The sequence below is a fragment of the Ornithorhynchus anatinus genome, chromosome X3 (assembly GCF_004115215.2).
Source record: "Ornithorhynchus anatinus isolate Pmale09 chromosome X3, mOrnAna1.pri.v4, whole genome shotgun sequence".
NCBI lineage: Eukaryota > Metazoa > Chordata > Mammalia > Monotremata > Ornithorhynchidae > Ornithorhynchus > Ornithorhynchus anatinus.
Window position 1 is genome coordinate 5,500,832 of NC_041751.1, and position 27,293 is coordinate 5,528,124.

The following is a 27,293-nucleotide window of genomic DNA, read 5'->3' on the forward strand; positions in this document are numbered from 1 at the left end:
GGCCTGGAAGTCAGAGGGACCTGGGTTCTAATCCTGACTCCACTACTCGTCTGCTGTGTGACCTTGGGCAAGTGGCTTTGCTTCTCTGTGCCTCAGTTACCTCATCTGTAAAATGAGGAATAAGACTGTGAAGCCTATTTGGGACAAGGACTGCGTCCAACCTGATTTGTTTGTAACTACCCTAGCGCTTACAACAGTGCTTGGCGCATAGTAAGCACTTAACAAATACCATTTAAAAAATCAAGAATGCTGACTGATCCAGGAAATCCACTTCAAGAATAATCTGGAGGGAGGAGTTATCAGCAGAGCTGTTGACAGGCGAGGGAGGGTTAAGCAAAGAGGGAGTTACTGATGGAAAGACGATAGGAAAGAAATTGAGGCAGGCATTTAAGGAGGGTGTCGGGGGAACTTGTAAATTAAAGCACAACTCTTGTGCCATTACCTTGCTTGAAATTATTTGATATCTTTGAATTTTCAAAGAGGACGGGTGAGAATATGATCCCTATTTGTTTATTGCTAGCTGGATATTCCAACATTCCTTTTAACCATAGGGGGGTAAGGTTTTGTGATTTCTTGAGGGAGAGTGACAGTTCTGATGTGCTGCTGGAGTCCTTGGCCTCCTCCAGACTGTAAACTCACTGTGGGCAGGTAATGTATCGTTTATAGATATTGTACTCTCCCAAGTGCTTAGTATTGTGCTTAGTAAGCACTCAATAAATCCAAATGAATGAATGAATATTTTACTATAAACTAGAGTAAGTCAATCAGTGGTATTTATTGAGTATTTATGGTCTGCAGAATGCCATACAAAGGGTTGGGAAATAGAATTAACACCTGTAAACTCAGATGTGACTACCAACCCTGTTATACTGTACTCTAATGCTCAATAAGTAAATACGATTAATTGATCGATCCCCTCCTGCAAGGAACTTAGATGCAAATAGATTAGATAGATACTCAAATTATTGGCAGGGGGAAGCAATAGAGCAGCATAAAGATATATACGTAAGTGCGGAGCGAGTGAGGAAAGGGTATGACTATCGAAGTCCGGAAGAGATACGGAAGTGCTGAAGTGACACTAGTGGGGGATAGGATGAGGAGATGAGAGATTAACCAGGGAAGGCTTCCTGGAGGCGATATGACTTCAGAGAAGCTGTTGAAGATGGAGAAGGCAGTGGTCTGCCAGATGTGAAGGGCAAGGGTATTCCAAGCAGAAGGGAGGGTGCGAGCAAGAGGTCAGTGGTGTGAGAGACAAGAATGAGGCACAGCAAATAAAATATCTTCTTGGGAATGGAGTCCTTACTTTATACCCAACTGAACGGGTTAATGGTAGAGTGTTGAAAGTTTGTTTGCTCTTCCCCTTCGAAAAAATGAAAAAAAGAGGCCTTTATTTCTAAAATATTTTCTTCCGTTTGGGCTCACCAAAAATAGCTCAAAATGTTCTCGAGTAGAATCCATATTGGATACTGGTGCTGTTAAATTCACTATTTCCTTTGTACTCTCCCAAGTGCTTAGTACGGTGTTCTGCACATAGTAAGCACTCAATAAATACAATCAACTGATTGAATATTTGAAGGAAACGAACTGTTGGGCTGTAGCTCACTCCAGGGGATATATGATATGACCTCACTTGAATAGGAAAAAAGGACTCATTGGTTTTAGATACTAACAGGAAGAACAAGGAGGGTTTTTGTTGTTGTTCGAGTTTTGGCAGAAGGCGACTTTCTCTCATATGACATTAGTGCACACTTCTGCACTACTGAACTGATGTTACAAATTATTATTCTTTCTGACTTCAGCACCTGGAAGGATGGTTTACCATATAAAACAATGTAATAATTCAGTAATATATTGGCAAGCGAAGCACTTTATGCTTGATGTGAAAGGATATGAATACCATTCAGTTTATTCAACTGTTAGCTACCTCAATATACCTACAAATATAAACTGAAACTTAAAATTTTTAAATACGCATTTACGAGGCAATCATGCATTTCTGTCAACTCTGAAGTTAGAACATATTTTTGTGGGAGCGTTTTAAACCGCTTTCTCACAATAATGACAATAAATTCAAGAGTTGGAAAAGGCAGCCAGATGGGATTGAGAGAATTTCTGAAAGGCGGGCTATTTTAGGCAAGGAAATTGAGTATGACCATTCTTCTGATCTCTTTAGGAATCTGGTGTATGTGAGTATTTTAAAGCACCCTGGGAGGTTTTATTTTTTGTCATTTTGTTTTAATTCTCCTCTACTAAATTCATTTCAATGAATTATTTAATAAATTTTGCTAGCAATAATTGAATTGTAGTTGAGCTACATGCCAAACACTGTAGTAAGCACTGAGTCTGAGACTAGATTGAGGTTGGATACTGCCCCTGTCTTCCACGGGGTCCACCGTCTTAAGAGGGAGAACAGATATTTATTTTCCATATTACAAATGAGGAAACTGCGTTAATGACTTGCCCAAGGTCACCCAGGATCTAAGTGGAAGAGCTGGAATTAGAACCTAGTTTCTCTGATTCCCAGGCCTGTGTTCTTTCCACTAAGCCACACAGCTTTCCTAATAAGACCCATCAGCTAGTCATTATTTAAGAAGCCGTTCACATTTTTCAACAAAGTATTAATGTTTCCCTCCTTTATGACCCAACCTCCCGATTCAGAAACCCATATCTCTCCTCCTTACATATTTCCTCTCTTTTCCTGGTATCCCCCAGCTTTCCTTCTCTGTACCTTCCATATTCATTTCAGTGTGCCTCTCTTTTAACTCTCCAGTTGTCAAGCTTCTCCTTTTCTGGTTCACCCTTTCCTTGCAAATCCAACTCTCTTCATCTTCAAAGGTCTCATGAAAACACACCTCCACCAGGAAGCTTTCACCAATGACTTTCCTCCAGCCCAAAATCATGTCAGTCCAACAACCATCCTTATTCTCAAGTAAAAAGGATGGCTCTGGAATAAGGAGATGTGAGTTTTAATCCTGGTTCTGCCCCTTGCTCATTATGTGACTTTGAGCAAATCACCTAACTTCTCTGTGCCTCAGTGTCCTCATTTGTAAAACTGGAGATGATACCTATTCTCCTTCTCCATGGGAAACAAGGACTGTGTCCAGCCTGATTACATTGTATCCACCTCAGTACTTAGTACAGTGCTTGGCACATAGTAATCCTGTAACAAATACCACAATTATTAGTAGAATTAATATTTACTTGCTTATCAGTCTATTCATCTTTCCATACTCTCGCTACTTCTAACGAATCAATTGTATTTATTGAGCATTTACTGTGTGCAGAGCACTGTATTAAGTGCTTAGGAGAGTACAATATTACAGAATTGATAGGCACGTTCCCTCCCCACAAGGAGCTTACAGTTAAGACAGGGAGACAGGCACTAAATACAAGGTAATCAGGTTGGACACAATCCCTGTCCCACAAGGGGCTTACAGATGAGGTAACTGAGGCCCAGAGAAGTCAAGCAATCTGTCCGAGGTCACCCGCTGGACAGGCGGCTGAGCAGGGATTAGAACCCAGGTCTCCTGCCTCCCGGGCCCGGTCTCTTTCCACTAAACCACACTGCTTCTCCTCCTGCTTCCACTCTTTGTAAATGATACGTCTTCTAGTCTTCCCAGTTCAATGTTCAGGGCTCCTTGATGGTCAGGTCTGAAATTTTTATTTCTAGGGTACATTTCCCAAGAAGTCAATACAATGTGCTGTACCCCGGAGGTACTCAATAAACACTTCTGATTGCTTGATGTCTACAGAGCTTACTGGGAAAATGTTGTCAGCCTTCCTCTGTGGAAAGTGGAATCAGGGACATTTCATCATTTTAGGAAAATGGGAATGTACGTTCAACCTACCAATGGCATCTCTGATTTATTTAGTGAGCAGGGGGCTTAAACGCCCTCCACAGTTCATCTTCTTCAGTAACAATACTTAAATTATGAGCGATGGGGAGGATAACACTTCCAGCCCCCAAGATTAGGATTGAGGAAGCAAAGTCACCTTCTTGACCCCCCTCTCTCCAAAAAAGCCTTCTGGTCAGGACAGGTAATGTACTGATCCACTTGGCCATGTTGCTGATAGGGGACAGACTGGAAGTTGGGGCTATCCAAAATGGTGGCCCAGGCTTTGGAGGATGAGTTAGTTATAATAATAATAATAATAATAATGTTGGCATTTATTAAGTGCTTACTATGTGCAGAGCACTGTTCTAAGCGCTGGGGGAGATAAAGGGTAATCAGGTCGTCCCACGTGAGGCTCACAGTTAATCCCCATTTTACAGATGAGGTAACTGAGACACAGAGAATTGACGTGACTTGCCCACAGTCACACAGCTGACAAGTGGCAGAGTCAAAATTAGAACCTCTGACTCCCAAGCCCGGGTTCTTTCCACTGAGCCACGCTGTGGGACTAATAATATTTTAGTAAGTGCTTACTTTGCGTTCTGTACTGGAGCAGACCCAAGACAATCAAAATAATGTGGATATCTAAACATCAAATGAGACCATTAACAGAAACAGTTCAAGATTGAAAGCCTAAATCTTCCCTCTTCTAGGTGTTCACCGAGGTAGTTTCTATGACTAATCTCTCATCTCTCCACCCTATTTCCTCTTCCTGCCATTTCAACACTTCTGCTTCACTTATGTACTTGAGTTTTCACCACTTAAGTACTCACCCCACCCTTCATCCTCCCAGCACTTATTCTTATGAACAAATCTTTAAATTCTGTGGCTCCCCCCTAAAATTTATATGTGCCCGTCTCTCCCACTAGATTATAAACTCTCTGAGGGCAGTGATCTACCAACTAGATTATATTCTGGGTTTCGTACAGTGCTCTGTAAAGAGAGTGTTCGATGAATACTATTTGATTATTTCAAACTATAACCGATTCAACATTCTGAGGACAAAGACAGAATGAAAACAAATGCCGTAAGATGAGGTGCAGAACTTCAGTTTTGCAAAATTCTCTGACAATGAAATGTGGTCAAACGGAAACACTAGAGAGGCTCTGATTCTTGGGGGTTAAGTAGGCTGCTATTTCTGTCAGGCGAGGCTCCTTTTGCTGACAGTATCAGGCATCTTACACTCAGATAATCTGAAGGAACCAGTTTGGGTAAAGTGTGAAGTGAAGAGGTGGTAGTCGATAGCTAAATGGATGGCAATCTCTCTGCGGTAGTTCATAGGGAGCAGGTTTACTCTAGGGCGGGAGCAAGGGTCAGGAAAGAAGAAAGTGAAAAAGTAATTATGATAACTGAGAGGGGGTATTGGAAAATTCTCTATCTGATAAGTAGAAGCTAGTCTACCTGATCCTTTCAGTGGGAAATAGTTCCACTGCTCTTTTGAAACCTCTAAGATTCGGAAAAGAAACCAACGTGATCATGGTGAACTTCCTTTTTGTTTTAAAGGCAGATTACTGGGTAGCCATCAGTAGCCAAAATACATTGTTCTCGGTGTTCTCCATTGTACTTTTGAACACCTCATACAATTGGGCTCCTTTAGTAAACTGGTTTCAGTGTGTAAGCACAAAAAAGTGGCATGAAAATATAGCAGAACATCAGTAGTGATCATTTGCAGGTGTAAATTTATTCACTGGACAAATAAAAATATGCCCGTTTTTCCATGAGCAGTAGTTTCAATAAGATACAAGTAGTCCGCAAGTTCACCTTATTCAGTAAATTTTGGATCTGCAAGCTAAAGCTTCAGACTCGTGCAAAAAGTCAGGGGATATAGATCCTACTCCCCGCTCCACCATTTGTTGTTTCTTGACCTTGGATAAGTCACTTGAGTTTACTCATCTGTAAAATGGAGTTGGGACTGTGAGCCCCATGAGGGACGTGGACTGTGTCCAACCTGAGTAGATTATGCCTACCCGAGCACTTAGTACAGTGTCTGGCTCAAATACCATTAAATCAAATAAACAATGAATAAATATTGATCGACTTTAAAAGTATCTGCAGCCTAATTGATAAAAGTTCCCATGAATTAACTCGATCCGTTAATAAGTAGAAAAGAAGCTTTAGTTCTACCGTCTTAAGAGCCAATGGAACCATTCAGGACAACTCCCTTGGTTCTTGAGGAGCAAACGCTGTTGAAACTAGATTACAGACTGTAAGCTTGTTGTGGGAAGGGAAAAATTGAGCCCCATGTGGGACATGGCTTGTGTCCATCCTGATTATTTTGTATTTACTCCAACCCTTAGAACACTGTCTGGCATATAGTAGAGTGGCCTAGTGGGCAGAGCACGGGCCTGGAAGTCGGAAGGATTTGGGTTCTAATCCTGATTCTGCCACTTGTCTGCTGTGTGACCTTGGGCAAGTCACTTAACTTCTCTGGGCCTCAGTTTCCACATCTGTAAAATGGGGATTAAGACTGCAAGCCCCATGTGGGACAGTGACTACGTCCAACCTGATTATCTTGTATCTTCCTCAGTGCTTAGAACGGTGCTTGGCCCATAGCACTTAACAAATACCATCGTCATTATTGTTACTATATAGCAAAGACTTAAATACCATAAAAACAAACCAAAGACTATTATATTGTGTCACCAAAGCTCTTGATTTTGATATTGATTAATTGATGGAACTTTCCCTTTTCAATATTCAAATACAAAAGGGAAGAAAATCTCTATGGAATACTGTCACTGAAGCCAGGGACAAATTCACAACTGGTCTCTTTTGACTAGATCTAGCTGTCACCTCTGTCCGGTCTAAAAGGGGGGGGGTTGGGAGGCGGGGGGGGGGGGGGCGTGAAACTAATGGCTCCATTGGTAAGCACTTAGCAGATACTCTTGAAAATCCCTAATTTAGTCCTGGAACCTAAGGACAGAGGGAGACTGACCCCAGTGAATTCTCAGGAATTTACAAGCTGGGGTTGTTTATGGATGTTTCAAGGGGTTCCTGCTTCAGCATCTAAGTTCCTTGTGGTCAGAGAATGTGGGTTTGTTTCCGTTTCACTCTAATGCTGAGCCCAGACCACCGTGCTTAGTTCGACTGCAGGGAGCTGGTTGAAGTCACATTTCTCCCTCTCTAGACTGGAAGCGCCTCGTGGGCAGGAAATGTGTCTACCGACTCAGTTGTTTTGTAGTCTTCCAAGCACTTGGTGCAGCGCTCTGCACCCGATAAGCCCTCGGTAAATACGAATGATTGATTGACTACCCATCCACCCTGGTCTTTTAGCCATTCTCCGGCTCTGATAACTTCTGATCCCGATCAGGTTTTGATTGAATATGGATTTTCGGAACTCGATCCCAGTAGCACCGTTGGTGGAGGGATGGAGCAAGATGCTGATCTGGATCCCTCTAGAAATGTCTGCATCCCAGAACACAACCAGCATTGTGGTCCCAGGGACTTGAAATTAGCCCCAACTCCGTTCTGCGACTCAACAGCTCGTACTCCTTAGCTGTAGGGATCTGGAAGCCCCACTGTTGCACATGCATGGTAAAGTGCGATCCAGGAATTTTCTGGTTCTTATTTTATTTTATGGTGTTTTTTAAACATTTACTCTGTGCTGAGTTCTGTACTAAGTACTGGACTATATACAAGCTAATCTGGTTGAACCCAGTCTGTGTCTCAAATGGGGCTCACAGTTTTCACCCCATTTTACAGATGAGATAACTGAGATACAGCAGAGGGAAATGACTTGATCGGGGTCACAGAGCAGACAAGTGGCAGAGCGGAAGTTAGAGCCCAGGCCCTTCTGACTCCCAGGCCTTGACTGTATTTACTAGGCCACATTCCTTCTGGTTATATCTTGAATCAGAAAATCAGGGAGGGAGTGAAAGATTCTAAGAGACTTTTGGGAATTCATTGCTGTATGATGGATTTTTTTTTTTTGATGTTTCATTCGGCCTGGGAGCTTCATATGGGATTAATAGGACTGCATATTTATATTGCTCATTAATAAAAGCATGTGTCTTAAAAAGTACTCTTGGTAGAAAGTCACTTCTGCAAAACTTATATCCTCAAGAAATCAATCCAAGAGCTGTTTGAGAATTTCTGATTCCTTAATCTTGGTACTTTATTCGGAAGATATTTTAAAGGACTCACCTATTTACACTGTAGTTCAACAGTAATTGTCCTTTGAGGAATAGGTAAATGCCAGGGACAGTAGACATATAACTATGGGATCTTTTCATATTGTGGCATGCTATGAAAGTACACTGCTCTAAAGAGAAGCTTAGAAACACAGATACCATTGAACTCAGTTCTTCTGTAACCCATGTTTTCAGTGTGCATCTGTTAGGAAATTAGAGAGCATTTGTCTGACAGCGCAAACCTGTTTGGATACAGTTTGTGTGCAAACAAGGCCCAGTAAATAGTACAATGCAATATTTCATTATAGAAGAGTTTTGCAGGAACCCAGTTCCCTAGAGACTGGTGAAGTAATATATTTGGATTTGAACTGGGTCCAATATTACCATTTTTCTTTGGGGGGGGGGGCAAAATTGTGATTATATTTACCTTAAGATTCCAGAGATCCTGCAACCTAGTTTGGGTAACACCATATCAGTCAGTCATATCTAGTGAGCACTTACTTTGTGCCGAGCACTGTACTGGGCCCTTGGGAGAGTATAATATAACAATAGCAATAAACAGATACATTCCCTGCCCGCGACGAGCTTACAGTCTAGAGTACTGTGTGACAGGTCTTTGTCAGGAGAGGCATCGGAAGAGTCATAGAAAGCATCCTGGGGACAATAACACAGCCCCCTCTTGAGCTCCCATGATGGCATTCGTAAGTCTTTTTTTTGCCTGATCCTATCCTTCCTCCTACAACTGGTCAGTTACTGGCTAAGTATGAGGACGATACCCATGGTCCATCTCGTCCATCACCTAATGGTGGGAAAGTAAGGACAGACACTGATTGTCAAGATAGGAATCTGTGGCTGTCATTCACTCTGTATTCTGTGAAATTTATTTCTGGGCTACTAACACCACCATTAGAAAGATAACGCAGCCCGGTAAACAAAGAGGACTTTATTAACTCGCTCAACCTAGACGGTCCCAAGAAATTCCTAAAATTCATACCCATTAACATCAGAGGCTGACTTCACACTTATCAAGCATTCCACTGCAATCAAAAGAAATCTACTGTAATATGCACTAGGTAAGGGCTAAGCGTGAGCTATCAAATTTCCTCTAAAGTGATGGATACTTTAATAATGGTTCTCCTGTCACATAAAATTAATCTCGGATTATCATCTTTCAACAATCAAAATTTATGCTTCTGCATTATTATCATCCTTTGCTTCTGTTAAATCCTTAGCAGAATATATTCAAATTTTAAGAGCTGCCTACTTTAAAAAAAAAAAAAACAACACACCCAGTAAAACTCCGATATGAAGAGCTTTGGGATAAGGATGCAATATTAAACTGTTTGTCGCAAATTGACAATGTTGAGTACCACGTTAGACAGCTTTCAACAAAGTTAGTAACGCTAATTGCTCCAGCTTGGACCTCAAGAGTTTCAGAACTGAGAATGATGAGGATTGACGGACCTTGGCTTCCGAATTCTCCCTCGGGCTTTGCAATTCTTCCCTTTGTTGGAAATAAAATGTCATTCGTTATTATTCCAGTTTCATATTTAGTAAAAGGATGAATGGAGCAATCTCTCTCTGCTCACTGTTGTGAAGAAGTCTATTTTAGAAAAAGGTCTCTCTTAACTGGGAAGAAGTACAGATTGTTCTTCTCTACCTACTTCCGAGTCAGCTGTCATTACTGCGACTGGATGATTTGGGTCTCGTCTCAGCCAGGTGCTAATACCGGAGCCCGTGTGCACAATGGGATCTTTTAAAACAGGAGCTCTTGAAAGAATTTGCCCATCAAGAATTTCCAAAGAGCTCTCTCTAGGCACCGTTGGACGAGGCTTTACATAAACTTCTTCCACTGTGGCGATTCAGTGATAAGGGACATTTATAGAGAGCATTTTTACCTCTTGTTACCATTACCATCTCAAATTGCCTGGTGTTTTCTCTCACTTCTGCTGAGGGAAGAGCTGCTTATCTCTCCCTGCCCCCAACTGCTGCTTGCCTGCTCTTCTTCTTTCTACAACTCTCATGGTGCTCTAAATCTGTCATCCAGATGCAGGTTCCAGGAGTACTGATTACCAGGAGATTTGCAAGCTTTTACATTTTTGCTTTCTATTTAAAAATGAATAGGGACTTGGGAGTTGAAACACTCCTCATTTAACTCTTTGAAAGGAAGACCTGCATTGAAAGTCACCTCGGACTGAAACTTTCATTTTGAGCCTGTTTATTTCAAATGGAGGATCTGATCAAAGTGTAGTTTCCATTGTATTGTTCATTGATGATGAGAGGAGAGAGAAAGCAGGGCTTGGGCTGTTTCTTCTCCCCCTCTGGCAAACGGTGCTTTAGACAAACCGACCTCTGCCAAAAAAAAAAATGCTACAGTCACAGAATTAGTTCAGGACAATCAGGGTGTCTGTCTTGGGCTAAGCCCAAGAGGGCAACCCAAATGGGAGGCTTTGGCTAATGATATCCTTGCACTGCTCTGGGACAAAGCCTGGAGTCAGTCTGGGTGACAAAGAGCCACCCCATCGACCCTCTGGACGTGACAGTGAGCAACCGTCTTCTCCTGAGCTTCCAGGGGAACAAGGTGCTCTCCGAAACTCAGGGAGGAAAGCAGAATCCCTCTCCATTCTCTCTAAATAGCTCTTTGAAAACAACTGCAAGGCTGGGAAAGTTCATATTAAAAGTTGATTGAGCCTCGGGCCCTTTGGAAAGAAGGCAGGAAAGAAATGTGCTGAAGTGATTTAATAATATTAAAATTCTGTAGATACCTGGAGGGGACCCTTGTATATTACAGTCTCTTCAGTTGGTTGTAAACTAAGCACGAAAATAAGACTACGCTTATCTTCGGGCTCCACAAGAAAGAGACAATCCCAGTATTGTCCTCTCTGAGGAAGAATTTGCTACAGATGAGTCAGTTTCATCATAATATTGGCATGCTGAAATTAGTTACAATTCTTCCTTTTGCAAAACGTTTAGAGAACATCTCATTATCAAGAGTATACTTGAATTTTTAAATGATTGTATTAACAATTTAGTACTTTACAGTTGAGACATCTGCATAGCCGAATCCCAGGGTGATCCTTTTCTCCTACCAGAAAAATGTCTGTCACTTCCTAACTGCAAATAAATTGTGGGGAAACCACTATAAAAGATCAATTTACAGCTACGCAAAGCCAAATGAAGTCATTTTAGTTTGGATACTACACATCATTTTCCGAGTTATTGCTCTTTAAACATTTAACAGCATTGTATTTAATTCTTGGGCTCCAAATATTTACCCTTATCTCAACTTGTCTTCCCTTCAGTATCTTTTCAAACAGAAAAAAAAAAAAAAATCCTGCTGTGCCCTAAACATGAATATATTGTGTAGTCAAGGTCTCTGTTTCCCCTAGGCTTTACAGGTGGTGGGGCTTGGGAGCTGGCTTGATTCGAAGGGTAACTGAGAAGGTTGTTTGAAAAAGATGAATCTGGGTGAATGAAGATTTTCTCAGTTATATACCCCAAGAATTTACAAACTCTTTGTAAGCCAAATGCTAGGAAATTAATTTCAAAAAGAAATCAGCCAATATTTTTGATATGAAAGGAAGAAAGCTAAAACAGCAAAATACAGGGTAATAACCGTGTGCGTATTCGGCGGACGCTTTTCATTAATCTTTAAATTATGGGAACGATTAATCAGAATGACCGCAAGACATAATCGTATGTCTTACCGAAAATCTAATAGAAATAATTAGATAAAAACTACAAAGTCAAAATATACTGTTTCCCTTGTGGACTAGAATAATCCTGATTAATAACTATAGATGTAAAATTCTGTATGTGTTCTCATGTGTAGCACAAATAATTAGCCTTATCAATGAAGCGCTTGTTTGAGCTGTGGCTGACAGTGGTGGTAGTATCCACACAGGTTTTGAGTTTCAAAAGTAATTCAGATTCTATCTCAATGCTTATTCTTTCATGATCATTCTTGATCGCCACTTGATTTCTACAGACTGGGGTTGCTACTTGAAAGATATAAATGCAGGTTCATATTTAATGACTTAACAACAAATAATACTTGTGTTTGTGGTGTCCTTAAGTGAGTGACTGACTTGGAGAACACTATAAATCTTGTAACAGGATGAAATTTTTTAAAATATACATCTGTGAGGGCAGTGAAAGGCTTCTGAAAGATCCGGGGTCAAGCTATTGTCATTCGTAACTGAAAAAGGAAAGGCAAACAACATAGAAATAAAAAATCGCATATGCCGAAGGGAGATAAACAATTACTGCACTTGCATGGTATCTATTTACATCCTGGAAGATCACTGTTAAATTATCTTCATCTCCATGGTTCAGGTTAAGAAACACTAAATTATTAAGTTTCTTCTTATAGGCTGTAATTTATAACTTGTGATCAATTTTATTTGGCCTTCAGAAGAGTGTTTACCCATCCCTAAAATCATATCTAAAGTGCTTCATTGATTCAGAAGATACAGGGAGATATGAAGGTGACAGAAGGAGAGGAGACTAGGTTGATCAACCCACTGTCAGGCTGATTATGTGTTGGGGCAATCAGTCATATTTATTGAGTGCTTATAGTGCGTGCAGAACACAGTAGTAAGCGCTTGGGAGAGTACAACATCACGAAACAGAGTTGGTAGACACATTTCTCCGCACACAACGAACTTACAGTCTAGAGGAGGAGACAGACCATGTAAATAAATTATGGATATGTACGTAAGTGCTGTAGAGAATATGGCTACCAACTCTAGGTGGTTTTTTGTTGTTGTTGTTGTTTTTTAATGGCATTTAAGTGCTTACTATGTACCAGGTCCCCTCTCAGGGTCGCACCTGGAGAGTTTCCAGTATTCTACCAGTCTCGGCTACGGGAGGGACTGTCAAGCAGAGGCCTATCCTTTCCTTTCCTAGCTTGGGCAGTGACTAGCGAGTCAAAGGCCGTCTGCTACAAATCAAAACTCACCGGTTCTGGGCAGCAGCAGCACGGGAGAGAGTCGAGGGCATAGACTTGAGTGTACTGCACAGAAGGCGTTAGCCGTAAACCCCTGCCGTATTTTTACCAAGAAAACACTGTGGATCCACTCCCGGAACGATTGCAGGTGGAGAGCGGGGCATTGTGGTAGAGATGTGTCCGTGGTGACGCTATGGGTCGGAAACGACTCGACGGCATAAGACAAGACGTGCCAGCCACTATATTAAGCTCTGGAGTAGAAACAAGGTAATCAGATTGGACAAGGTCCACGTCCCACATGGGACGCCCAGTCTTCATCCCCATTTTACAGATGATCTAACTGAGGTACAGAGCAGCTAAGTGACTTGCCCAAGGTCACAGAGCAGATAATTAGTGGAGCTGGGATTAGAACCCTTCTGACTCCCAGGCCCATGATCTGTCCTTTAGTTCATGCTGCCTCTATACTGTACAGTACTCTCCCAAGTGTTTGGTACAGTGGCATGCTCACAGTAAGCGCTTCATAAATAACATTGATTGATTGAAAATTTTATATCTCTTGTCTGGTGAGGATATCACCTCTATCACCTAATAATCCTGCAGAAAAGCAATGCTTAATGAGGAATGAGGAAAATGAGATAGGCTTTATTGCTGAAGCTGCCTCTACTTATCTTATACTTCCTTAGATTGACTCCCATTAGATTGTCAACACCTCGAGAGTGGGGATTGGGTTGTCTTCCTTTTTTAGGGTAGTTGTGAAGTGCTTACTTTGTGCCAGACACTGAACTAAATGCGGGGTAGATAGAAAATAATCTGGTTGGACGTAGTCCCTGTCCCACATGGGGCTCACGGTCTTTCAGAGGGAGGATTTAGTCCTCATTTTACAGATGAGATTACCGAGGCACAGAGAAGTTTGTGACTTGCCCAAGGTTATCCAGCAGGCGAATGGTAGAGATGGGATTAGAACCCAGTCCTCTGACTCCCAGGCCCAGGCTCTTTCCTCCAGGCCATGCTGCTTCCCTATTGCTTCTGTTATTGTCTCCCAATAAATTGATTACTTAAATATTCCGAACTGGTTTTTAACAGCATGATCTATTAGGAGGAGCTCAAAACTGGAAGGCATAAAACTCGAAACATAATAGTGGTTCAGCTACTCACTAGCTGTGTGACCTTGAGTAAGTTACTTTCCCTCTCTGAGCCTATTTATCTCATTTGCAGGGGAAGCAGCGTGGCTCAGTGGAAAGAGCCCGGGCTTGGGAGTCGGAGGTCACGAGTTCGAATCCCCGCTCTGCCACTTGTCAGCTGTGTGACTGTGGGCAAGTCACTTAACTTCTCTGGGCCTCAGTTCCCTCATCTGTAAAATGGGGATGAAGACTGGGAGCCCCACGTGGGACAACCTGATTACCCTGTATCTACCCAGCGCTTAGAACAGTGCTCTGAACATAGTAAGCACTGAACAAATACCGACATTACTATTATTTGTAAAAATGGAAATAATACCTTTCCCCTTTTACATCACGGGGATGTAAAGCATATGAGAGCGCTGATTGGAAAGCACCACACTTGTGATTTTATGTTTTTATCACTGTCGTCGTCATTACCATCTTTATTTTGCCCTTTGCTTATTAATAATGATGGTCTCTGTTAAGCGCTTACTATGTGCCAAGCACTGTTCTAAGCGCTGGAGTGTTGTCTTCCTTATGGCCTTTTATTACTCATTGGCACCTCCACCAGAGGGCAGGCAGAGACTTAACTGAATTGACTTAACTCAAGTCGATTTCACTGCTTTTTACTTTGGAGGAGAGAGGGCAAGTTAAAATTAGTGGATGAAGTGAGGATTATTTATTATTTCTGGGTTTCATCTCTCCAGGTTATGCCTTCCTTTCTTCGAGGGCTAGTCACCTGAACAAATTCACTCAGTGTCCCTATTCCATGGGTTCCCCATGTTACAAAATAAACACAACAGCCAGGCGGAACTTTCCGCCATCTGTCCGATAGGATGGTGCAAGGGAAGACAGAGTCTCAGTGTTGCAGAGTTAGGCGTTCCCTTAGGAAGCTATGGTATCGCTATTGCCAGGTCCTCGGGGTTCTTCTCAAGAGCATGCTTGGTGCGGTTGATGGGGGGAAGCTTACGAGAAAGTAGTCCTGACGTTGATTTGGATGATACAAGAAGGCGTGCACAACCAATTGAGGACTAGAACTGAAGTGTGGTGGAAAGGCAAGGGAAGACATGGTTGATAAAAGCTAAAAACTGGTTACCAATAATCTGTTTGTGGAAACCCGAGAGAGATGAATGGCGTAAAAACAATCTGTGGCAACGTTGCGAACATTTCTTCCCCAAATATAAGGTATATTTCTTACAAAATCAAAAGTAAGACTTTGATACTTTATAGGATTTTTAATATTACCTAGAGTTACATAAGATAAGGAACTAGATTTATATTGTATCTTTCCATGAAAATAGCTCAGAGCTTTTATACCACAGAAGAGAGATGAATAGCCAAAATGAGACATGGGTATTTTTGAATAATTGTTCATTCAGATAACAAACAAAAAAGGTGCCTTGCCAGGTGAGTAAAAGGGGACAAGATTTCCTGTTCACTCAGCAGACAGTCTGCATCTGTCTGATAACATGGCTGCTTCCTCTGCTGTCTGCAGTTTTCATATTGATTGAGAATGTATTTAAGGGTGTAGCCAGTTTTTCACTTTATCATTGGCTGAGAGAGATTCTACCTGGGCCTGATTTGATTCCAGTAGTCAAATGGATAGTTTTCAGTTCCATTTAGCCTCACAATTCCTTTGTAATCTAGGAGAAGGTAGCATTCATCTCAACATAAAGACAGACACAACTCTGAAGTGATCATGTATCCCAGTTGAGTTGGGATTTTCCCCCAAATGAGCAATTCCTATGGTCAGAGTTGGGGCTGTAGGTCATTTCTGCTTGATCTAGGGTTGGAAAAAAGTCCTTCTCCTTCCCCACACCTCGCTACCCTCTTCCTACCACCCTGGCCTACATTAAGGGTTTTCTCTTGCTCACCAATTCCCCTTGTCTTAAAGTAGCTTTGCCTTCTAGGAACATTCCTGACTCAGGGCAGTGGGGTACACGACAATAGCAACTGGTCCAGAGCCAGGGACTAATCTCTCTTGGGTCCAGCATAAAGCTCCAGCTACCTCTGTTTCCAGTCAGGATATTTGAACATGGATGAGGATAGGAATGGGATAATACCTTACAATAGTTTATGGTCACTGTACTCTCCAGGTTCAATCTTCTGCAGCCATCTCTTTTCTGAAGTGTTTTTGGCAAAAATAGTGAGAAAGAAAAATGGCTACCAATGGGTACAGATTTCACCCACCCATAAGGAATATACTCTGGTTTTTAAAAAAACAAACTGTGGCCCTCCTCTCATTATATTCTCCACTAAAGAACATTTTTAGATTAATTGTATCCTATCACTGGCCATGCCTTTCCCTTTAATCACTTGAACAAGTGGCAAAATGGAATGAAGATATGACTATCCCATCTACTTTTCACAGGTTTCTGATGTGGGGGAAAAGCAGCATGACCCAGTGGATAGAGCATGGGCCTGGGAGTCAGAAGGACCTGGGTTCTAATCCCTGTTCTGCCACTTATCTGCTGTGTGGCCTTGGGAAAGTTACTTCACTTCTCTGCGTCTCAGTTACCTCATCTGTAAAATGGGGATTAAGACCGTGAGCCCCATATGGGACATGGACTGCGTCCAACCCGATTTGCTTGTATCTACCCCAGTGCTTAGAATGATGCCTGGCACATCGCAAGTGCTTAGCAGAGATCATTAAAAAAACAACGAAACACAAACAACAACATAACCGGCCTTACCATAACTTGGTATTAAGATTGTTGGACTGTTGTTGCCACACTTTATTTGCCCCAAACAAAAGTGACCTTTTTGTTGTTTACAATCTCTTTAAATATCTTCTGGCCAGCATAGTCCCTAGGCAACCGAATTCAGAAATAATCAGTCTTATTTTTTGAGTGCTGACTGTTTGCAGAACACTGAACTAAGTACTTGTGAGAGTACAATATAACAGACACATCCCTTGTCCACAGTGAACTTGCAGTCTTTCTTATGGGCTCTTGATGAAACCCTTTGGAGGCTTGGGGGGTTTCCAGGTGGAGGCTGCTAGTGAACATCCATTTTCTCCAGTCTTATGGACATCATTTTGGGTAATGCATGGTAATTGCTCCTGGGTGGCTTCAACCCATAATCGTCGTCAAATGATTTGTTGTTTATTGAGCACCTACTATGTGGAATACTGTAATGGGCACTATACTAGAAGTAGAATCAGTCTTTGCCCTCAAGGGATTTACAGTTGAATTGGGAACCTTCCATTTGCCTGAACCCGACTAACTGTTTTTTTTGGAATTTCACAAACAAGGCATTATGATTCAGTGCTTTTTGTGGGGGTGAGAAACTGCTACTAGTGAATCACATATAGTGTCAGGGAAAATATACTGTTATATTCATGGGTTTGTTTATGTTATTTGATCCTCAAAGGAATCCATCTTGGAATCCGCCTGTCCACCTCTGTGACAGATCTCGGGGTGTGCTCCTGCCACTCGCGGACATGCAAATCCAGCTGAAAGCAGTAGTGTTGTATCTACAGGAAGGAAAAGGGTTTCAGGCCCCTAAATTCCCACCTATTTTACGCTCGGGCAAAGTCCCATAAATGCCTACTGTTCTGAAAGGCAACTCCACAGCGGAAGGAACATATTTCAGCAAGAAGCTATTGACATTGAGAGAGGAAAACCAAAAACCAAAAAACACCCAGACAACACCACTGGAATAATTCAACAGTGCCCTGCTCGTGTAGTTAACACGTCACCTCAGATGAACATGAAAATGAGCTGCTTGAGGAGGGGAAAAAAGGAAGGAATAAAATAGATGGCTTTCTGGGAATGACTGATGTGATATTTCTCAAATACACATTTGTATTTGTATCTAATGTGTTTGCCTCCAGGGCACGACCAAATAAAACTGGGAAGATGCAATTAATATAGAATTATAGGGCAGAATGTGATCCGCGTTTTCTTTCCCTCCATCCGATAACAAGGGAGGAAGAAAAGCAACGGCCGACTGACATTCCTCGTTTAATGCTGCTTAGTGACTGGCATAATGATAAGTGATGGTAATTTACCTTAAAAACCTTAATGAGTGGATCATTACTATGGAGAAATGGGAAGAAAACCTGAATCCCACAGAGGCAGAGCGCCATGGTTGGCTGTGCAATAACCAGACAGAACTCTCAATGAGATTCCCAAGCTTCTGTTCCCTAGATAAAAATTTCTCTCACTCCACTTTTGCAAAGGTAATGAGGAGGTAATGAGGCTTGACTTGAATTTTTTCAGCTCTTGATTCCCTTCATTCCCCAGCAGGTTCCCATAGGATAGAGTAAGATGTTGGATTTATATAAAAGCTGGGCTGATAGATAGGTGAAGGAGGCGAGCCATGCTATTTGGTTTGGGATTCTGCTTGTATGAGAAGTTCAGATAAATTCAAGGTTCCTTCAGCCTGTCAATTCACTCTGATAGTTTCCCCAGAATAAGACAATTTGATGTTGTGCAGAACTTGTCAAGCCCGCTGACTGTTTATTTTGTCACTTTACTGATACTAAGCACTGACCTTTCTGTGCCACCTTTTCTTCCTTTTTTTATCTCTTTCACAAGGATGATACATTCAACTGAGTAAATAATAAAACCAGAAAAAAAAAAAGGGAAAAAGGTAGGCAGAAGTGCTCTATTAGATCATTAGCTTAATTTGAGCTGAAAGGTCTTTGTTGTAAATTGGGGGTGGGAAGGGACTTGGGGACCTTTGCAGAGTATTTTGCTGGCAAGCTTGTTGAGATTTGATTGCCTTTGTTGTGATAATCTGAAATTAATTTGCACTTGAACCCATCTTTCTTCTGGGCTCAATTTAAACACTGTTATAATTATGTGCCCCGCATGAAATTGAGAACAGACACTGATATGACAAAGCTGAATATTTTAATTCCCCAGGTACTGAAGGCTTTTCCCCCCACTTATCTCACAAGGTAATAAAACAAAATGTTCCAGTGCACATGCTTAAGAGAGAGGTATTTGCCTGAGGGGAAACAGAAATAATCAGTGTATTGCTACACATTTACTCATGTACTTTCTCAGTAGGTCAATCTCTTTCTTTTAAAGTGATGTTAAACTTCTGCTAATATTGGTTGATTTGTACCTGCTCCAATATGAAAAAAGTAACACTGGGTATGTTTTATTCTATTTTAGCAGCTCCTCATCTAAGAGGCTTTGCCTCGAACTTCCATTTTGATAGATATTCACGGGAAAAACTATTAAAGACTACCTCCTAATATCCACAATTGATCTTAGCAGTGCACTTTTCTTGTTCTCAGTATGAGCTGTGATATCCTTAGCAGCATTCTTTTAGTTTGAACCCAGATTAGTGTTTTTGGTGAGGAATCTCATTAAGGACAGTAAGCCTATCTTCTTTTGTGATTTCCTTTGGAATTGTAATGTACAAAGAGGCCATCAAGGTCATTGCCCAGGGCACGCATTCTACTTGAATTCATCACTCAGCTTAGAGTAACAACTGGCTCCTGGAAAAGGGGCAGTTTAGAAAGATCTGGACTTAAACCGTCCGGTTTGCCTTTGCACAGCAATGTCTCCACCAGGACCGGTCAGGGGAAGGACATTTAGGCGAGGAGGTTAAGCCCAAACTCGCTCTAATTCCTCCCTTTCCTGTAAACACTGGTAATCCATCTCTCTCCTTCCCCTCTACCATCTCTGGAGTATATATTGACTGGTTTCTAACATCTATCTTCAAAGACTGCTATTTCATCTTTTTTGCGGCCAATGACGCTTTATTGACTCCTCGTGGAAAATGACGAATTTGGGGACCGGGTCTTGGCAGTTCTGTTTTCACCTCTTTCTCCATTGCCGGTCAAAATAGACAGTCCTGAATATAGTCCTGGCCTCTGACTGAAGCTGATCTTTTCTTCAGAGGCTCTACTGCGTGGAAACCAAGGGAACTCTGAAGAAGGAAGGCATTTTGGAATTATATTTTATAATTAAGATTTGGGACCACATAATTTATAGTTGAAAAATCGAGGCTTGTGGGAAAGGAAAAATAAAAATCCTCTTGGTTTATTTTAGTAAGCTACATAAACGTTTTAGTCCCTATAGATGAGTTACTCGGTGTATAATTAAAGGAGTTGACTTGAAAAATGAAATCTGAATTTCTAAGCAATCGACTCTTCTACGGCAAAGATAAAACTGGTTTGAAATAACACAGATGTGCCTTGAGTGGAGTCCATTCCATGGAAGTCCCACTTTTGTATGGTATGAAAGTGAAATGGGAGGGCTTTCCAGCAGCTTCAGGAGGGATGGGACAGAATTACAGAAATTCACTGTTTGGATTAATCACATTTTCAATCCTCAACTTGGTCCGTACTTGTGAAGTTTGGGGTTAAACTGGATGAAGAGTTGCAATTTCTACTATTAAGAGGGGCCCGTTTCCTTTTGAATTTCTCCTCAGTCTGTTTCCAAGTATACCTTATTTCAAATGAGGCTTAAACACATAACTGCTAATGGTCTCTGATCTTTGGCAGATTCTCTCTAAATGATTTGCAAATGGAGAAAGAATTGAATCAGCTATTAGTAATCTCATTAGCCCAGCATGCAGAAAAAGGCCGACCTGGCCCGGAAAGTACTGGTGTGGAGTAGAGTATTGCTATTTTCAGTATTTTGCATCCTCACGCGTCTCATAGCATCTGTAAAATCCACATATTAGCAATGCTACTTCGGTTGGCAAGTAGCCACTCATCAGCTATCTAAATGTTGAATAAGACAAACGTTGAGTTTGGGAAGCAATTAGGTGGTTCTAATAGGAACCGGTGGCCACACAAGGCGGGGTGTATCTTCACCTTTTAGTTTATATGTTTTGCTTTCCAGCGCCACATTTTCTTGTGACTTTATCTCCCCTCATTCAATCATGCAATGCACATCACAGTCACTTACTGACAAGCGCCCTGGGCTCCAGCATTCAGAGCAACAACTTCCACAAACAAAGCAGGCGAGCCCTGTTTCTCTTAGGATAAAATCTACTGATCTCATTATTGATTGTCTGCTTTCAGGGGTTTTGTTTCCTGAAAGTTTGATACGGGGCCACGGAGGTGACAAAAGATTGGCACTGCACCCTGGAAATTAAATGGCTGACTATTAGATCAACGTCAAATAAGGTGAGGTTGAAGTGTTTGGCAAAAGCATTCGATGCTGTCTTGACTTAATCTCTCTCCCCTTTATCTTGAATCTGTTTTGAACCCTCCCAGGCAATTTACTATCCTTGTCATTGATTTTTATCACCTAAATGTGCCCCTATGAAGAATTACTTTTTGAATGATAAAACCGCTTCCTCATTTAAACAATCGCATGCATTCCCTTAATGTGAAAATGGCTCTGGAAAGAAAAAGAAAAATGACCAAAGGAACTATTTTACATTCATAATTGACTGGAAGGAATCTCGCTGATTTTGAAGGTTAGACTGGAGCTCAGACCGTCAGCTGCTAAGGGCAAATGTGCAACGCAGAGTACAATTTACGTATAACGACACAGAAGACGTGCCTAGTCCGGGGAGCTTGACAAATATCACCTCAGGTTGGATTTTCGAGTGTGAAGAACCATATTTGCCGAGCGTAAAGGAGGACACTAGGAATGGCTGAGAATTAGAATGGTCTCCGGGCCACAAATCTCTTTCATGACAGACAACATTCAGGGCAAGGTAACCGTTCTCTCCTTCTCTCTCTCTCTCTCTCTCACTCCACACTTCTGAATCAATATCAGATGCTCAACCCTTTAATGCAACTATGGACTCCGGGGAGTAGGTTTCTAGGGCAGGAATTAAATGGACTCAATTGACATCACGTGTTGAAAAGAATCTTTAGCTGTGAAAGTTTTTTAAGGAGTGGGAAAATGGGCAGTTCGTCTTTGCTAGTGGTCAGCGTTATTCACGCTACTCTTTCCGCAGATTGGTAACCCCGAGCGTATTTTCAGAGAGAGGCTGTTTTATGCAGGTCTGCGGCTGGACCGTCACAGCCCTCGAGATTCTTAGCTCCGCGATCCACTTTTCTGGGCAGACGTACTGAGTGCGCTTGGACGACATTGTTGCGTCAAGGTATTGAGTGTGCTTGGACGACATTGTTGCGTAAACGTTAAATAAAAAGTCCTTGCACCAGCGGTTATATTGAGGCCTTTTGGTGTTGGTTTTCTTAAATGTGCTAATGGTATGTTGGTCTTCTGGCAGAACTTCTATGGCGGACAGTGCCCCAAGGATCTGGGGGTACATTAGCAACAGGAACAGCAGCTACAGTAACAGCAAAATGGGGAGGACTTGGAAATCAGCCACCCCCGATTCTGGAACTTCTCCCACACTTGGTCCTGTAGAATGGACTCAGGTGCCTGGGAGTTACCTTCTTATTTTCCTTGCCGAATTTTCATTTCCCCACCTGAAATTTCGGTTTCAAGGAAAATGTCGTCTTCTCTTCCTCCCTCACCCAGTTTCATATATCCAGGAGCGCTATGCAGGGAAGAGAACACATTTTTCTGGGGTGAGGAAAGGGAAGGGAAGAACTGCATCTCTGTTTTGTCTGGGGCCCGCAGAAGGCTCTGAGTAGCAGCTATGTTTTTTGTAGCTCAAATCCAAACTTTTCAGATTTTTCTCTCTCCTTTTCACATCTCTGTCCAGGGTGGGGAATCAGGCACTTGGCTACTAGAACGTCCTTGGGGAAAGGGAATGAACCACTCGACCCTGGGGATTTGGGGAACTGTCAAGAGGGGATTAAAGAGTGTAAGCAGTGACGGTGGGCCATCTCCAAAACCTCCCAACTTGACTCCCTCATCTTCCTCTCAACTTGGCCTGGTTCTAATAATAATAATAATAATAATGTTGGTATTTGTTAAGCGCTTACTATGTGCTAAGCACTGGGGTAGATGCAAGGTAATCAGGTTGTCCCACATCAGCCTCACCGTCTTAATCCCCATTTTACAGATGAGGTAACTGAGGCACAGAGAGGTTAAGAGACTTGCCCAAGGTCACACGGCCGATAGGCGGGGGAGCGGGGATTAGAACCATGACCTCTGACTCCCAAGCCCGGGCTCTTTCCACTAAGCCATGCTGCTTCTGGTTCTACTCTTCCTGAAACTCATCCTGAGACTTTTCTTCACCAGACTCCTTCCCCCGGCTCCTTCTGCGGTCCACAACTTCCCTTCCCAAGGACACTGGCGGAGGCGTCTCTCCTCCCCGGCCTCGACTCTCGCAACTGAAACTATTAATCATAACCGTGGTGTTTGTTAAGCAAGTACTATGTGTCAGATACTCTACTAAGTGCTATAATCGGGCCCAACTCAGTCCCTGTCCCACATGAGGCCTCACAGTGTATAAAGGGAGGCAGAAGTAATGTGATAATGATAATTATGGTATTTAATAAGCTCATCTAAGCACTCGGGTAGATAGAAGGCGATCAGGTTGCCCCTCCTAGGCCTCACGGTCTTAATCCCCATTCTACAGATGAGGTACCTGAGGCACAGAGAAGTTAGGTGATTTGCCCGAGGTCACACAGCGGACAGGTGGCGGGGCCGGGATTCAAACCCACACCCTCTGACTCCCAGGCCCAGGGTCTTGCCAATAGGCCGCGCTGCTTCTCTATTTAATCCCCATTTTACAGAGGAGGGAACTGAGGCCCAGAGAAGCATTGTGGCTCAGTGGAAAGAGCCCGGGCTCGGGAGTCGGAGATCATGGGTTCGAATCCCGGCTCGGCCACTTGTCAGCTGTGTGAATGTGGGCAAGTCACTTCACTTCTCTGGGCCTCAGTTACCTCCTCTGTAAAATGGGGATTAAGACTGTGAGCCTCACGTGGGACAAACCGATGACCCTGTATCTACCCCAGCGCTTGGAACAGTGCTCTGCACATAGTAAGCGCTTAACAAATACCAACACTATTATTATTATTATTATTAAAATGGGGATGAAGACTGAGTCTCACGTGGGCCAACCTGATTACCCTGTATCTCCCCCAGCGCTTAGAACAGTGCTCGGCACATAGTGAGCGCTTAACAGGTACCAACGTTATCATCATCATTATTATTGCTGAAGGTCTCCCAACAGGCAAGTGGCAGAGCCACGATTATCTAACCCAGTGCTTGGAACAGCGCTGTGCACATAGTAAGCGCTTAACGAATACCGACGTCATTATTATTATTAAAATGGGGATGAAGACTGAGCCTCACGTGGGACAACCACGATTACCCCGTATCTCCCCCAGCGCTTAGAGCAGTGCTCTGCACATAGTGAGCGCTTAACAAATACCAACATTATTAAACTCGCAGCTTGAAAAGTGTGGGAAAACGGAGGCTGGGGCATGGGGAGGGAGAGAAAGCCCTCTTGTTTCGCAAAGGAAAGAGAAGCCCTCCCGAAATGGACGGCGTCCTTCCTTGTGCCCATCATTAACACATTTTTACACGTTTAGAGCCCCCTTACACACAAGGTAATTAACACAGCGGCTCAGAAAAGGGAGATAAGTAGCCAGGGTCTGGTTGAGATAAGTAGCCACATCCACTTTCTACTGAGGAGGAAACTGAGAAACACCAGCCATCTGCTCCAGGCCAAAGGGAGCCGGAGTGATGTTTTCGGATTTCGAATCTCTGCTCTGCTTTAGATTCCTCTCATCCGTCAGACGCGATGTGATTGGGGTGCCGATAAGTGGGTACGGCTCAGAATTTAGAAAGTCAAAAACGATGCCTCGGCTCATGGAGCGCAGAAACGGCCTGACATATTGGATAGAGCCCGGGCCTGGGAGGCAGAAGGTCATGGGTTCTAATTCCGCTCCGCCGCTTGGCTGCTGTGTGACCTTGGGCAAGCCGCTTTACTTCTCTGAGCCTCAGTTACCTTATCTGTGAAATGGGGATTGAGACAGTGAGCCCCGCGTGGGACGGGAACTGTGTCCAGCCCGATTTGTTGGTAATAATAATGTTGGTATTTGTTAAGCGCTTACTATGTGCCGAGCACTGTGCTAAGCGCTGGGGTAGATGCAGAGTCATCGGGTTGTCCCACGTGGGGCTCACAGTCTTCATCCCCATTTTACAGATGAGGGAACTGAGGCCCAGAGAAGTAAAGTATCAGCTCCAGCATTGAGTTCAGTGCCTGGCACATGGTAAACGCTTAATAAATACCATTAAAACTCTGTGCCTCAGTTACCTCATCTGTTAAATGGGGATTAAGACGGCAAGCCCCACGTGGGACACAGGAACTGCGTCCAGCCTGATCGTCTTGTATCTACCCCGGCGCTTGGAACAGTGCTTGGCACGTAGTGTCTAACAAATACCGTATTTTATTTCTCACCCCAGCAACACACAAGCCTACCTACATCTGTGCATATTTGTATTTTCATTTCTATATTCATATATTTCATTTCAAGCGGTGTGGTTTAATGGAAGGAGCACGGGCTTGGGAGTCAGAGGACCTGGGTTCTATTCCCACCTCCTCCCCTTGTCTGCTGTGTGACCTTGGGCAAGCCACTTAACTTCTCTGTATTTTAGTTACCTCATCTCTAAAATGGGGATTGAGACCGTGACTCCCACGTGGGGCAACTTGTTTACCTCGTGCCTACGTCAGCGCTTAGAACAGTGCTTGGCACACAGTAGGTGCTTAGCAAATGCCATTATTTTTACTTATTCTTCTAATTCATTTAGATATCATTGAATTACTTTCAGCTATAGCCTCCCACCCATTTGTTTGTAAATCATTTTTGTCTGCCTCCTCCTTTAGATTTGACCTCCTTGAGGGTAGGAAGGAAAATATATGTATCTTGCTGATGAAGTCCTCTCCCCCATACTGGCACAGTGCCTCACTGAGTTGCAGCATGGCTGCAGCGTGGCTCAGTGGAAAGAGCCCGGGCTTCGGAGTCAGAGGTCATGGGTTCGACTCCCGGCTCTGCCGCTTGTCAGCTCTGTGACTGTGGGCGAGTCACTTGACTTCTCTGTGCCTCAGTTACCTCACCTGTAAAATGGGGATTAACTGTGAGCCTCACGTGGGACAACCCGATGACCCTGTATAATAATAATAATAATGTTGGTATTTGTTAAGCGCTTACTATGTGCAGAGCACTGTTCTAAGCACTGGGGGAGATACAGGGTCATCAGGTCGTCCCACGTGAGGCTCACGGTTAATCCCCATTTTACAGAGGAGGGAACTGAGGCCCAGATAAGTGAAGCGACTTGCCCACAGTCACACAGCTGACAAGTGGCAGAGCTGGGAGTCGAACTCATGACCTCTGACTCCGAAGCCCAGGCTCTTTCCTCTGAGCCACGCTGCTTCCCTTCTGTATCTACCCCAGCGCTTAGAACAGTGCTCTGCACATGGCAAGCGCTTAACAAATACCAACTATATTATTATTCACACTCAGAAAGTGCTCAGTGAATTACACTGATTGATTTTTATGCTATTTTTTTAATTATAGAGCGTCTATTCAGCAGTAACACAGTCAATCATATTTATTGAGCACTTACTAGGTGCAGAGAACTGTACTAAGCACTTGGGATAGTACAATATAACAGGCACATTCCCTGCCCACAGTGTACTTACAATTACTTATTAATCAATTGGACTAACATGTGAACGGGACAGCAGAGTGGTAAGAGAGTATTGTTGGAAAAGCTGAGGTTGATTTCTAGCTTTTTCCAGTGATCTGCACCATAACCGTATTTGGCTGAATGGGACATCCATCCATCTGTCATTCAGTTTTCCTGTTTGAAAAATAGTGGGAGTAATAGAGTCTCCCTGGTTCCCTCATAGGGAGCCTCAAATGAGTGGGGATTTGGGAGATTTTTTTTAAAGTAAGTTTCTTGGCTTTTCTTCCAAGGAAAGCTAGACTGCACCTCGATGATCTCTCTGTATCAGGTAGTCAAATATGATGGAACAGATGGGGCTTTTCTCACCCCAGAAGGCAGAGAAACTTGCAGTTTATTGGAGCCAGGCTGGGAATTCAATCTAGAGATTTAGAACCGACATCAAAGGAATGCTGCCCAAATCGCTAGGGATTCACGATCTGGATAATCTCACTGGCGAATGGAGTCCTAGACGGAGAAGGAACGCAGGGCACGTATCATTTACAGTCATCCTCTCGTATGATCATTCTTTGCTCTCACCTATACGAAACACTCAAGTAATGATTCCTATTGAAAATCCCTCCAGTGGCCGAAGAGCGTCCCTTAATGCTACACTTTCCCCATCTAGACTGTGGGCCCGTTGTCGG

At 42.9% G+C, this 27,293-nt stretch overlaps 1 long non-coding RNA gene across 2 annotated transcripts in view; it reads left to right on the forward strand.

Annotated features, from left to right (window-relative positions):
• LOC103164750 overlaps positions 1-27,293 on the forward strand; it is a 177,697-nt gene that overhangs the window by 79,992 nt on the left and 70,412 nt on the right. For both annotated transcript variants that reach the window (XR_003755611.2, XR_484313.3), the window contains exon 2: positions 21,123-21,227. This is a non-coding gene — a long non-coding RNA (uncharacterized LOC103164750). The remainder of the gene's footprint in view (positions 1-21,122; positions 21,228-27,293) is intronic.